Here is a 13,636-nt window from a genome sequence, read left to right as displayed (position 1 = left end):
GTTACAAAATTCCCACATTAATCATATTTTATTCATATATCATTAATATTAAATTAGTACGCCCCGTAACGTAAATTATACTTTGAGAGAAATATACACGAAATTATATAGTTTAAACACGAGTTTTTATACTTTTTGTTCTATTAAGTCTTCATAAAAATAAAAATTGCATACAAATAATGTCAAAAAGTATTTAACACTGTTTATTACAAGTACAGTTGGAACTCGGTACAACAAACTCAGTATACTACGAACTTTATTTGATCGGGTGAAAATTAATCTCCTGTACTAAGGTAATGGTCAAATGGCGGCCCACCAGTATATGTTATAGTACAGCTGGTGTATTAGTAACACAAATTTCTCACGACGCACTAACCAACACTCTAAAATTAACCAATATTTATTTAGAAGTCAAACAACAAAAATCAGCGTTTATATTTACAAATTCACCGTGAAAATTTGCAAATATAACGCTGATTTTTGTTGTTTGATTTCTAAATTAATATTTGTTCGGCGTGTTATTTTACCTTAATTATAGGAGCCCCAAACAGGCTTATTCTTAGCTTCCTTTTTTTTCACGCGGTGTGTTCGCCATTTTGTGCTGTGAAAATTTGCTAATATAACGTTGATTTTTGTTATTTGACTTCTAAATTCGGCTTGTTATTTTACCTCGACCAATATTTCTCAGCGTAAATATACCCCGATGCTGATAATTATGAGGGTTATATTTTTGAAGGCCCGTTTTGTAATACTAAAGGGAATCACAAATTGTAGTGCCCCCCCCCGAAAAAAAATTCTGAATTCACATACAATTTTTTATTTTGCTTAATAACTTTCTTGTCGGTTTCACAAGTTATCATAACAAGCAGTTTTTTAATACTGTCTTCACAGAACCGTGGCCTTCGAGATAACATGGCCTGGTTAGCTACGAGTGACGTCACGAAAGGCGTCCGATTCTTCCGTGACTTTCTTTGCTTCAGATTTGAATGCGAGCGTTTCGTTCGATGTTTAGAGTGTTTTGTTTTTAATAATGCATAATAATTAAATTTCCAGAGACTTGAAAACGTATATAAAAGGTCGTATATTCATTTGCAGTTAAGATTAATAACTTAATAAATATTATTTTTTAAGAAATATTCACGAAATATTCTATGCCATGTTTTAGGTTATCTTGTGCATTTTTTTCTTACAATGTATTGTAATAATTTGTTAGAATACACTCAAAAAAGAAAGTATTGAAATAAGTAAATAAAAAGGCTGTTATTTATTAACATAAAAATGTCTTTACAGTTTGAGAAGGAGAGGAATGAAAGGAATGAAAAGATTTAGAAATATAAATAATTCACTAACAAAAGTAAATATAATTTAGCAAATTAAAAGACATAAAAAATAATTTTTCCTTAAAACTATAAATATTTCAGAGCTTCCAAACATTATGCAAATGTATTTTTAATTCATTTAAATTACTATCTAATAAAATGAACAGAAAAGCCACAGAAAAAATTTAAATCTCAAACCTTTGTAAATTAAATAAATTACAATTTTGCTGCAACATTACAGAAAACGAATAACTTTCACATATTTATATGTTATTTATAGCAATAATTATAAGGATATTTACATCATTTAATAATATTTACATTATTAGTTATATGTAGATGCATAATAAATAATATATTTACAAATAAAAGCCATCCATATAATGTTTCACAGCGTAAAATCAATAAATTTGCCAACGAAAACCTCAAAACAACTATACATAGAACAAACCATGATTTCTGTCTAATTAGGAAATACTGTGCAAGTTGTACTAGTATACTGAAGCAATAATTAATCGCGATTGATAATTTATTTTGAAAAATTATGAAGTATTATCAAATAATAAGGAAACAGCAAAAGGATTAATAAATTTAAATGTAAAAGATACATTATTGAAAATATATTTGAACTGCATCATATTTAGTACACTATTTTTAAAAAATAAAACAATGTCATTTACATACTCATATCTTTTCATCACGTATTCTTGATTTTTTTAAGTTTCCTTTCATCGATTTTTGTATGCATATTATTTTGAAGAACTTTAGTATAATTGTTTAAACAAATATTTGAAACGGTGCTCATTATTTTTTTTTAATCTGCTAAAAAAGGGAATTCCACACATTAAACAAGTTTCATGAACATCAAACATGTTAATGTTTTGAACATATATCTCGGTAAGTTTGACCAGTAAAGAATGCTGTTCAACTTCTTTACTGGTTCTTTACTTTCAACTGGAACAACTTTATCTCCTAGATAAACTGCTATATCTATATGAAGCGATACAAAGATACTTTTTCAATTTTAGGATATGGATGAAAACTGAGCAATAAAATATAAATACCAGCAACAGATTTGTGTAAAATAATATTTGAAGTATCTGAAATATTTAATTTATTTGGTAACATAGAAGAAAAATCCTCAAATGATGCTATTTTGTCCTTTCTCAAAAATTCATTAAAAATATGCTTCTTAGCTCTTTTTTCCTCCCTGCTCATCCTCTGAGGGGTTGGACTTTCAAATAAGTATTTTGGACAACGAGAAAAAATGCATGGGTAAGAATCGTTATTTAATTTAGGATGCCCTCTACACATCTGAATAAAAGTACCTTCGTTTGCTGGTAAATAATCATAGCGAATAATATCTTTTCGAAATGTTTTTCACATTGAATAATGTTTTTCACATTGAATTCATCTGCGATCACTTGAAATAAAATTTTTCCTTGGAATTTTTTTGATCCATAAATCCCGTTTTACTGTATCTTTTGGAAATTTGAATACTGATACATATTCATTAGTGCCATCGTAATTGGATTTGCATGCTGGAACGCAACATCGTGCAGGCACGATGAAGACAGCTCTACCTAGAACGTCGATCGTTATTCTTGTTAATAAATAAGTTAACTAGTAATCTCAATTTAAAAACGAAAATACCCTTAACAACATTACTTAAATTTAGCAATAAAAAAGACATGAATAATAAAAATATACAGCACGCAATCAACGTAATAAGAAGTCTTCGCTTGCAGTGCGAAGGGTGAAAGTTCAGACGCCTTACGTGACGTCAAATCACGTGATTCTGCAGCTGACCAGGCCATCTAATCTCGAAGGCCACGACAGAACTCGGTCGCCTCTAATGATAGCTAGTTATTCACGGTCTTTTTCACTTCTCCATCAATGGTCTTCATTTTTCAATGCCTTTTGCTTAAACCTCTCATTTGCCAGAATTTGGTTTTCAACTGTCTGCTCCAATTCGACAGTGATTACAGATGGCCGACCAACGCGCGACTGATCGATAATATTTTTCCGGCCATACTTGAACGATCTCACTCCAATTTTGATTTTTATCGCTCAATGCATTGTTAACGTAAACTTCACGTATCTGGCGATGAATATAAGCAGCTTTCGCCTTTTTTTCTTTTTTTACTATTAAGAGGAGAATAACTGACCGTATTTCAGAGTCAGCGGGACGATCGAATTTTTTAAACATTTAAACCTCACACTACGGTTCGCACAACCTGACACCGTGAATGACACCGCGTCATATTCTGCGCAAAGAATGCCGACAATGCGCTAGCACTTAAATCACACGCAAACGCGAAATTTCAAATGTTATCTGCAAACGCTTTTGATTTGGTTTGGTTGATCATAGCAAAACACACTAGGAAAGGGAAGTCTTCGTAAAGGAAGCCTTCCTGGAGGACTTTCTATGGAAAACTGGTTCGTACACACGTTACAAATGAGGAGCAGCCCCATGCAGCCAGCGCGTTCTCCTGGAATCGAAACAAGGTCCGAATCACCAGCGTTCAGAAATTTTGCCGCTCGGTCGGTGGTGGGCCCTTACCTGTAAACGAACTTTACTTCAAAAATAACCTACGCATAATACTATTATATAAGAAAATCATTCCTAGCCTAAGAGACACATTCAAATGTGTATGAAGTGGACCCAAAATATCCAATTTCGTTTCGTTGATGTTTAACTTCAACTTTTGTTTTAGTTCGGTTTATTTGATTATACGGCAAAACTTTGTAAGGGAAACCGGCTCGTATACACGTTACACGGGGGAAAAGCACAATAACGCTCATGCAACTGACCCGTTCGGCTGGGATTCAAACGCCGGACCGAATTACCAGTGTTCGGCCACTTAACCCCTCAGCCGCTGATGCCGCTCAGTATTAAGTCAAGGAACTTATATGGAGTTTCATTTCCAAGTTTTGAAACAGAAAAATATATATTTAATCATAAACAACAATTAAGTGCTTCTGACTCACTTATTTTACTCTTTTGCAGTTTGGTGTAGCTTGTGATATAAGCATTTATTAGGTTAATATACGTACTATGACAAATAACTCGTCACATTTTTACACTGCAATGTTTCCCAACCTTTAGTTCCCCACCTGCAGTTAGTTACAGTTTGACTAATCTTTGAAATATGGTAACGGGTAGTTTGGCGACATTTTGGTAAGGCGATAAAGGTTACTAGCTAGGACCTTAGCAGTGTACATGGATAAAGTCAAGTGTGCGCAATGCCATTTTTGTGCAATTCTGGGATGTTTTTTTAAGTGAAAATAGGTCGACGTGTACATGGATGATACCGTGTATGTGCAATTCTTAAAAACGCGGCAAGCAGTTTGCAATTCTGCACTTTCTCCCAATTTCGCACCTAATCTAAGTCATGATTAAGTACTTTTGTTCCATAAAAGTTCTAGCATAAGCGTAATTCGGCTAGCAGATTGTTGTAAAAAAAAAAAAAAAGCCTTTTCTTCGTGAAAACAAAATGGCGTCCAAACATAAACTAGCAGGTTGCTGTAGCAGGGTTGGTCGCCAAATTTTTGCCAAGTTACCATAATCCAAAGATTAACCTACAGTTTTTTTAAGACCCACATGCTTTTATAGTTTCTCTGAAAAATATAAGCGAGGGGGGGGCGAAGGTCCTAGAAGAAATTAATGCAATATCAAATAATGGCAAATAAAATTATATTACTGTAAAAGCAATTAATTGATACTAATTCAGAAGCCAAATTCAATCAGCTTTAATAAGCGATCAATATCTTATACAATTACGCCAAGTTCCGCTGAATGCCAATGGTTAACTTGCAAGTTTTATTCCGGTTGTCATGATTTGAATGCTACGATGAAAAAAAAATGGAATGCTTAAAGAAATTGAATGCTTAAAGAAATTGAATGCTTGAGTGGGACCGGAGTACAGAATTACAGGTTTATTTAGTTGTTATCTAAAACATTTGTAAGAAACTTCCAGCTGGAGGCAGTTTGGGGATGATGACAATTGTTAAAATCCCCCACCCCCTTAAACGAAAAACGTTTACACCTGAATGTCATGCACCCAACAGAATTTGTACCCTTTTTGTTCATCTTCCAAGGTCATCTTTTCTCTTTCATACTTATAAAAGTATTCCTGAATAAAACCGTTTTAACGAAATCGCTTCAAAGACCACTCACCAGATTTGGCTGCTTTTCGCCAACATGGATATTTTTAAGTTTTCTATGTTAACATTTTCATATTAGCTTGGTTTATTTTATTATGGCAAAGCACTCGAGGGTTATCTGCCTGAGGAAAAGGATGCCATTGGGGAGGACTTTCTACGGTATAGTGATTCCATATGCACGTTAAACATTTGGAAACACTAATGAAAACAATCATGCAGGCAGGCTGTTGGCCTAGAATCGAACCCAGAACAAGCGACCAGTGTTTAGCAACTTTACCTCTCGGCCGCTAGTGAGCCGTTTTTATAATATTTTTCTTTTATTTCCTCATTTAAATTTATTATAGCTTTCTCTATAGAAAACCCCAGGTGCTCCTACTTGGAGAAGCTGGGGTATGACTGCTCCTAGGAAGAGGGACGAAAAAGTTTCTTTCAAAACAAGAAATATTCCGCTTTTGATTGACACTGCAGACATTGATTATAAAACTGGATCAGTATTACGACATCAGTTTTTCAGCTAATAGATTATCAGAAGTTTTAAATCTAATCACGGAAATCAGTGTAATTGGTGTATTTTAGAACGCAATGAAAAAAAGCATCATTTGCTATATTCTCTCGCAGATGCGCTGCTAAAAAAATCTAACGAATTTATGACGAATAACGCTTAGCAGAAACTTTTTCGACGCTGTTTTATCAAACGCTATTTTAGCATCTGTAGAAAAGAACCATAAAGATGATGACGATATGCCTATTTTAAAAGCGCGAAGAGTAACAGATGTAAAAACAGCAATATAGAGAAGTCAAAAAATTTCTATGCTCAGAAACTGTCAAACAAAAAGTTATAGACTAATTTTTACTTGCATATAAATAGAATTTATTCGCAATGAAGATGGTTCCAGCAAAATATTGCGGATATTTTTGTGCATGACAGCCATATCAGTAACTAACAAGATTAATGGTACATTCAATATTGTTTGGCTTTATTTACTCTATTTCTTTTAATATTATTATTTCTTCTATAATTTGCTTCAGGTTACTTATAAACTAAACTTAAAAGACAGTAGCGATATTTTTAGCGATCACGTCATTTTTTTAGTAAAAGCTGACTTTAGGAAATTTTTTAATATGTCTTTATATTAAAAAATTTCCTAAAGTGAACGCCTACCTACGCGTGAGGGTTAGCTATAAGACTGCTGCAACAAAGCACGAAAATTTTAACAACGGTGTTCCGTGAAGTAAACTTGCATGTCGTTCATTAAATTCTTTCATTTTTAATCTTAAAAATATGTTCATAAATCACACAAACGTTCACTTACAAAGGCTTCTCTTCTACAGTTGTTGGAATTATCACAGTTTCTTAAGTTTAAACACATTCATTCACTTTGACAGGCATGCGTTATTTTTTATAGAGCAATAATTTAAATTAAACATTTATACATAAACTTATGATCTACTGCTGGTAATTAGCTGTTTAAAAAGATAATTACTCTGAGCGAAGAAGTTCTCAGCAGCCACCTTGCATAGCAATTTTCCTTCTACGTTTGACAAGACTGTTATATAATTTAATCTCAAACCTTTATCTTCACAATATCGCTATAGTTTCTATTTCATGTACACAGGTATCTTTGGTACGATTTCCGAATTTTCTTCCTGAAGCTTTCATTTTAGTTTTCGTGTAAATCACCCACAGTGACATATTACGAAAATTTCAGAACTAATTATCCTGGATATGCTTGTATCATATCTTCAACCTTTTGTATGTAGTTTTAAATAAAACGATTATAAGGTATTTCTCTCGCCTTCTCAGCATGCCCTCGTGGCGTAATGGTCAGCACACTCGGCGCGTATTCGAGAGGTCCGAAGTTCGAGTCCCAGCGAAGGCACTGCACATTTTTCATGTCTCATACTTCGAAATAACCTACCTAAGTTGATGCTATTTATTCGAGCTCATTATTTTCACTCATAAGTTTCAGTAAAGGAAGGCTGGATAGTTGCATAAGACAAAATGCAATAAAACATTAGCTAATGTATAGAAAGCTTAAAGCAATCGTGAAAAACAAACGTGAAATGAACTGAATATAAGTGGCAAAAACAGCATAGTTTTTGAAATCATAATAATGACTTACCAAGCAGTGTTATTAGTCTTTTACAGAGCCGGAAAATAATCTCATAACTAATAAATTAATTTTTATATTAAAATAATTTTGTGGGATGTAATACTTTGAAGGGAACTTCAGGATAATGTTTTACATTTGGACAGTTAACTAAAGCTGGGAAAATTTACCACAGTAAATTTTGTCACCTGCAGTTTCCAAAATTAGAAAAAAGTCGTTGGAATTATGTATTCTTTTAAAAAAATGTGGACAACAATCTTTAAAATATTACGAAATCAGCAAGTGTATTTAAAATTTTGGAATATCGAGAAAGATGTTAAATTTTTTTATTATTAATATTAAATTTGATTTTCATGGTAAATATGAAAAAACATTGTCGGAAGTTTTCGTGAGAAATCAGTAAGTAGGCAGCATATAAAAATTTGTAAGATGCTCAGATTTTGGCACTGTTCTAAAATTTTCAAATGCTGCTAAAGTGAAATTTCCATAAGTTGCATATTTCTCAGCATTCCGAAAACAGAATCGCAAATTCTGCGCGAATTGAGAAGCGAAATCTCAAGAACTCCCGTACGGAAATACCCTGAATACGCCTCATTTTCCCAACTGCTCTGTCTGCTCGCTAGTTTCATTCGTAATCCTGCACGCCAACAGAAGTGAGAACACTTCTTTGTTAAATGAAAGGATATAAATCTTCTAAAAAAATATAAGAAATGGATAAATGAAAATGGGTGTATATCTTATCACACAATTGGACTAAATCAACCTAATCAATCTGTCTAATCAGTTGGAATACATAACTAGTATTTTAACTACATCACTTTACGGTCAATTCAGAGATTTTGAAGACTGGAAAAAAGACATTGAAATTAAAAATAATTTACAGTTATCTTTCATCATATTTGAACACAAATTCATTTTAAAATGCAAGGTAATTCGTCAAAAACTGCTGTAAACTTGCTTGCGAGAATGATGTAACTTGATATCCTTGACATGCATTCACCACTAAACTTGAATCAGAAATCTCTCATGCTATAGTTTAAAATGTTAAGGTGAAACCGTCGGTTTGATTAAACTGATCATACGAATTTTATCAATTGAAAAGGAATTATTATCTGTTCTATCAATGGCTAAACGTATTACTGTTGAGTGATGCCCAAAAGTAATGTGTATAATTAATTGCCACTGCAGAGAAGTTACGCGTATAAGGAATTGGAACACCTTCGAATTCTGTCCATTATACTTAACTGGTACAGTAAAATGATTCGCAAACTGTTTTAATGGAGAAATAAAAATTTAGTTTCATTTATGCTATATTTGCATGTTTCATCAAGTGCATTAACAAAGACTACCCCCCTTCCCCCCCAAAAAAAAGGCATTTAATGATTAATAAAACTAAATGCTTATTTGGTCCGGAATAATACACGTAGGAAAGTGATCGTACTATATTGCTATTTTTTTCAAATGCAATGTATGCAAATCAAAATGCATTAGCTATTAAAAAAAAATAATAAATAAGCTCAGACGTGAAGAGATAATTTATCAGTTATCAGAATTCAGGCTGATATGCTCTTGTGTCTCGTAAAATAACGGACTATTAATGATCCCTGGAACCCTGTATACAAACAGACCAATTATCCTAACCGGAGAAACAAATTACTAAACACGATGTTATACTGCAGCTAATTTAACTTCTTGACATTTTTTTCGCACGAAAAGATCCAATGGAAATCTGAGTAGTATACTACCCTCTGGTAGCTTCTTTTCTTTCCTCTTCCCCCCCCCTTCAAATATAAATCAAAGCTTGTCTTCTCGCAAGATTCTGAAGCGATTTCCCTCTTTCAAGCTTTGCAAAGTTTGTATGGAGAGTACCTCATCACCTTTGTTTTACGTGAAGTCGCATTATTTGAGTACTTCTGCACACGCAGGTCTTCATTCTCTTTATTTCAGTCTTTGGAAGAAAAAAAAAAAACTTGATTTGCAATTACATCAGAAAACAACTCGGTGCTCTCAAAGGAATTAATTCAGAATATATCAATATGATGAAAGATACGGCTAAATATATTTTGATAATTACTCCCCTTTTGCATTAATATGTCCTAGACCAGCCAGCACGCTCTTTAGAAATACTCTGAAGAAGCTAGAAATCCATCAGAAATTGTGAATATCTCTAATATTTGTAACTAATTTTAACTTTATACAGTTTATAATAGATTTCATACATCCTCATATCATTTCATAACAATTTTTCAACAATGTAAAATTTATGTGTTTATAGACTCTGTAAATAAGAATTCCGAGATAAGTTCGTACTCTTTAGCAACAATATAGTTGCATTTTATTTAAAATTTAAATAAATGACGCCATACAATTAACGATATCACGGGATACAGAGGAAGAAAAATTATCCGAATATTCTTCGAATTCTAACGTACAGAAAAAATAGTCTAACGAGTTTTCTCCTGCACGGTTTGAGACAATTTAGTTCGTGGAGTAAACATTTTCATTTTTCTACTCTGCTACGGAAAAAAATTCAACAATTTTCCTCCAGAACCAGGTACTCGAGAACAGTGACCCACAAAAGGAATGAGGCAAAGAACAAGAAGCACGTGCCTAAGTTGAGCGAATCCAATCTTGGAGAAGACGGCGTACCTTCACGTTGAATTAGGTCAGATACAAAGTATGTGTGTATGTAAATAAATATATGTATAATAAGTGCGCACAAATAGACAGAGGTCTGACATCAGATAGTTCACAAACTGCACACAGAGTTGTCAAATTTTCTTTTAAAACTGGGATTACAATTGACTTTTGACCAGTTATTATAGATTTTAGTATCCCACAAAAAGTAATTAATACTTTACGAATGTATTTATTCTGATTTTTTAACCTTGTTTTCACCGCATAATTACAGTCTAAAGACTTTTTCTCCAGCCCAGTTTTATGCAATAAGACTAGTCAAAAGATAATATAATCTATTCTTCCCCTCCAAAAAATTATCATTTTTTTTAACTGAAATATAAAAAACAAATTAGCTCAAATAAAGCCACCTTCTTTGTCAGCACTTAGCCTTTTGTGTTTTTTCTTGTAAAGAATATAAAGCATAATCTTTAAACTAACGGAACATACGGCACATCAGCCTTTTACACATAAAAAAGCGAATTCAGATAATGTACACGATATGACACCGAAAAACAAGTTTGGGAAAGGAAAACAATCTACAATACACATCTCCAGGGACGTACTGAAGAAAATATGCAAGTCGCGTAGGCGGAAATAGCTAAAATTAAAATGTGCTCTCTTCCTTATTAACCCTGTGAATATGAAATCATTTTCAATATTGTTAAAACCGGATGGAGATAAAAATTAAATCCGAAATAAAAATTAACTTATAACGAAAATTAAATTCGGGTTTTCGGATTTCCTATATTATATATCCCTTATACCAATTTTCTATTTAATTTAGAAAGGGAGAAGAACCTTTTAAAAGCATATTACTAGTGATTCATATTCATTTTTTATTAATGGGCATTTCAGTTCCACATTTTTACTCAACGGCAATTCTAATATGTGTATCCAAATTAGGCATAACGCATGAGGCCTTCAAGCATCTTCAAAATTCATCAAATTCTTTAATAAGACTTGCTTACATTTCTACGGAGAAAATGGGCAAGGAATTTTTGCAATTTTTATTAGTTACTGTTTTTACAATCTAATTTTTAGCGATAAGTAAATAACTTAAATCAACTCAGCCATACTCATCCAAGGCTCAGTATAACAAAAGATATGGAATTAATTTAAATGAATCACAAATACGCAGAAAAATTTCACTCTGAGACACGTAAGTTCTATAATTACTGAAGATTACACCGCTGTATCAGCTACTTTACAGACGCTATTAGATGTTTTAATAACTCGATATCCATGCGAGAGACGTTAGCTACCTGCCTGTTCCGCTGAGAAATGTACTAAAACAATAGATGTTTTCCTCGCTGTGAAAACAAGACACTCAGCGCAATTTACGTAGGACCCATAGTGTCACGATCGAAAAGAAAGTCATATTCCTTAGATGAACTTACCAAACGCAAGTTCAAGTGGAGGTTCGTTCCCCTTCGCAAGAATGACGCCGAGGCCGGTTTTTCAAAAATAAACAGTATAAAAAGGAAGGTAAGTTTACAATTTATTGATGCACCACACATATAAAACAAGTGAAATACTCATGCTGTTCGTGTCATTTGAAAAGAGAAATATTTTTAGTTTTACTTTCACGTATATTAAAAATTCCGGATTGAAGCACGCAAAGAAAAAGCATTCATAAAAATGAGAATCGGATTTGAAGCTAGTAGAGAAAGCTGAATATGCGATTTAAAAATGCAGCTCCGCTTTGTTTTAAACAATAGAGTAACTGCAATACATTACACAGAGAGCGAGAAAGTTGAAGAATTTCCTTCATTTTACATGTGTCAAACCAAGAAATTCAATCAAAGAACAACTCAGTTATAAGCCTGCAGTATCTTTCATTTCATTTATTTAATTTGTTTTCACGTTAGTATTTTCACAATCTTATGTTATGGCATAAGAGTCGCACATATATATATGAAGTTAAAAATTACGGTAGATTGTTTTTTGATTTGAAGTGATTTTCAAAACCAGTTTAATTGCTTCATCTTTTAAAATATTGCCAAATGCGTATAAAATATTTTAATACCTTAAAATAATGAAATATACATATACAAATAATCTGATTATGGTGAAAGGAGGCTAAGAATGTTTTCAGTGAAATAAATAAATAAATAAATAAATAAATAAAAATACCAGCTCTAAACAATGACTTCGAAAATATCTAAGCCATTGTTCCAGACAGCTGTATTCTTACAATACGTATTGTTTCCTCATCTCTGACGTTTCTCATTTATATATTTTAATTTTATTTTGATCAATTAATTGGATCAGTAGTTAAACTACATTTATCAAAGCGTAACCATATAAAAAGAAAATATAATGAATGTTTCAGCATTTCCAAAGAAGCAATGCAATATGTGTATTTAACATTTTTGGTTTAAATTAAGTGATCTAATTACCCTTTTATAACAGAATGTCGATATGGCAAGACAAAGTTGTTTTTCTTATTGTTGTTGTTCAAAGTTGTCTTTCTATCTCTTGCTTTACTTAACAACGTTTACAATCCACACCTTCTCAAATTTTGTTGTAGTCCTCACCATGCTGGTGAGGTTAAAAAATAGTTTTCCGTTTAACTATGCAAAATAATCAATTTCATCTTCTTTGATCACCAAGAACTGTTGATGTATTGGAAAACTATTTTAAAACTTTTCAATAGTTTAAAGCAACATAGTAGATTTATTCCAAAACACAACACGTCTGTACTTTTCGTAGGCATATTAAGGCCTTCCAATGGCTCATTCACCACTATTTACGGACTTTCAACGCTTATTCCAGTTGTCACTGTTGGTAGTAGGTCGTCTTAATTTGAGATAACTATCAGATTGAAATTTAGTTTTGGTAAACACTTTACGTTGTTTAAGAACTTATAAAATGATCGTCACTCCACTAACCTTTCATTTCTGCAATATTCTCAATGCTAAGTGAAATTAAGCAAACTTAATTTTTTAATCTTCTTAAACCTTTGTTCGCTAGTTTTTCCGTAACTGCAATTTAAGAAAAACTATGCTTAAAGCAAATTCCTCTTTAACGAACAGTAAACTATGTAGCCTGATTTATAATATGTGGAAAAGGACAGTTAAATTTTCAGGGACCAGCAGTATACTGCCAACTGGTGGTTAAGACAGGTAGAAAAGCGTGGGTTCGATACCGACAAACAAAGCTGACTTACAACAAAGGTGCTTAATTCCATATGAAACGTTAAGTATGTGAGTTTCCCTTGGAAGGTATTTCACGAAGGCAGCCCAACTGTTAAGGGCGTAGCCTTTGCCTACTTTTTTAGATTCAAATAAATAAACAATTGCCCTCTTGAACGCTATCGTTTTAAAAATTTAAAGCAGTACTTAATATTAAAATCATACA

At 32.6% G+C, this 13,636-nt stretch overlaps 1 protein-coding gene across 5 annotated transcripts in view; it reads right to left on the bottom strand.

The window, feature by feature from the left end:
- Positions 1–13,636, bottom strand: part of LOC118198679 (uncharacterized) — a 358,828-nt gene that overhangs the window by 291,333 nt on the left and 53,859 nt on the right. The gene's annotated exons all lie outside the window — the stretch shown is intronic.

The sequence above is a fragment of the Stegodyphus dumicola genome, chromosome X1, assembly GCF_044657685.1.
Source record: "Stegodyphus dumicola isolate Sdum_Otavi_A_Nest chromosome X1, ASM4465768v1".
Lineage (NCBI taxonomy): Eukaryota > Metazoa > Arthropoda > Arachnida > Araneae > Eresidae > Stegodyphus > Stegodyphus dumicola.
Note: the sequence above shows the minus strand (reverse complement) of the source record. Positions and strands in the feature narration are given on the sequence as shown.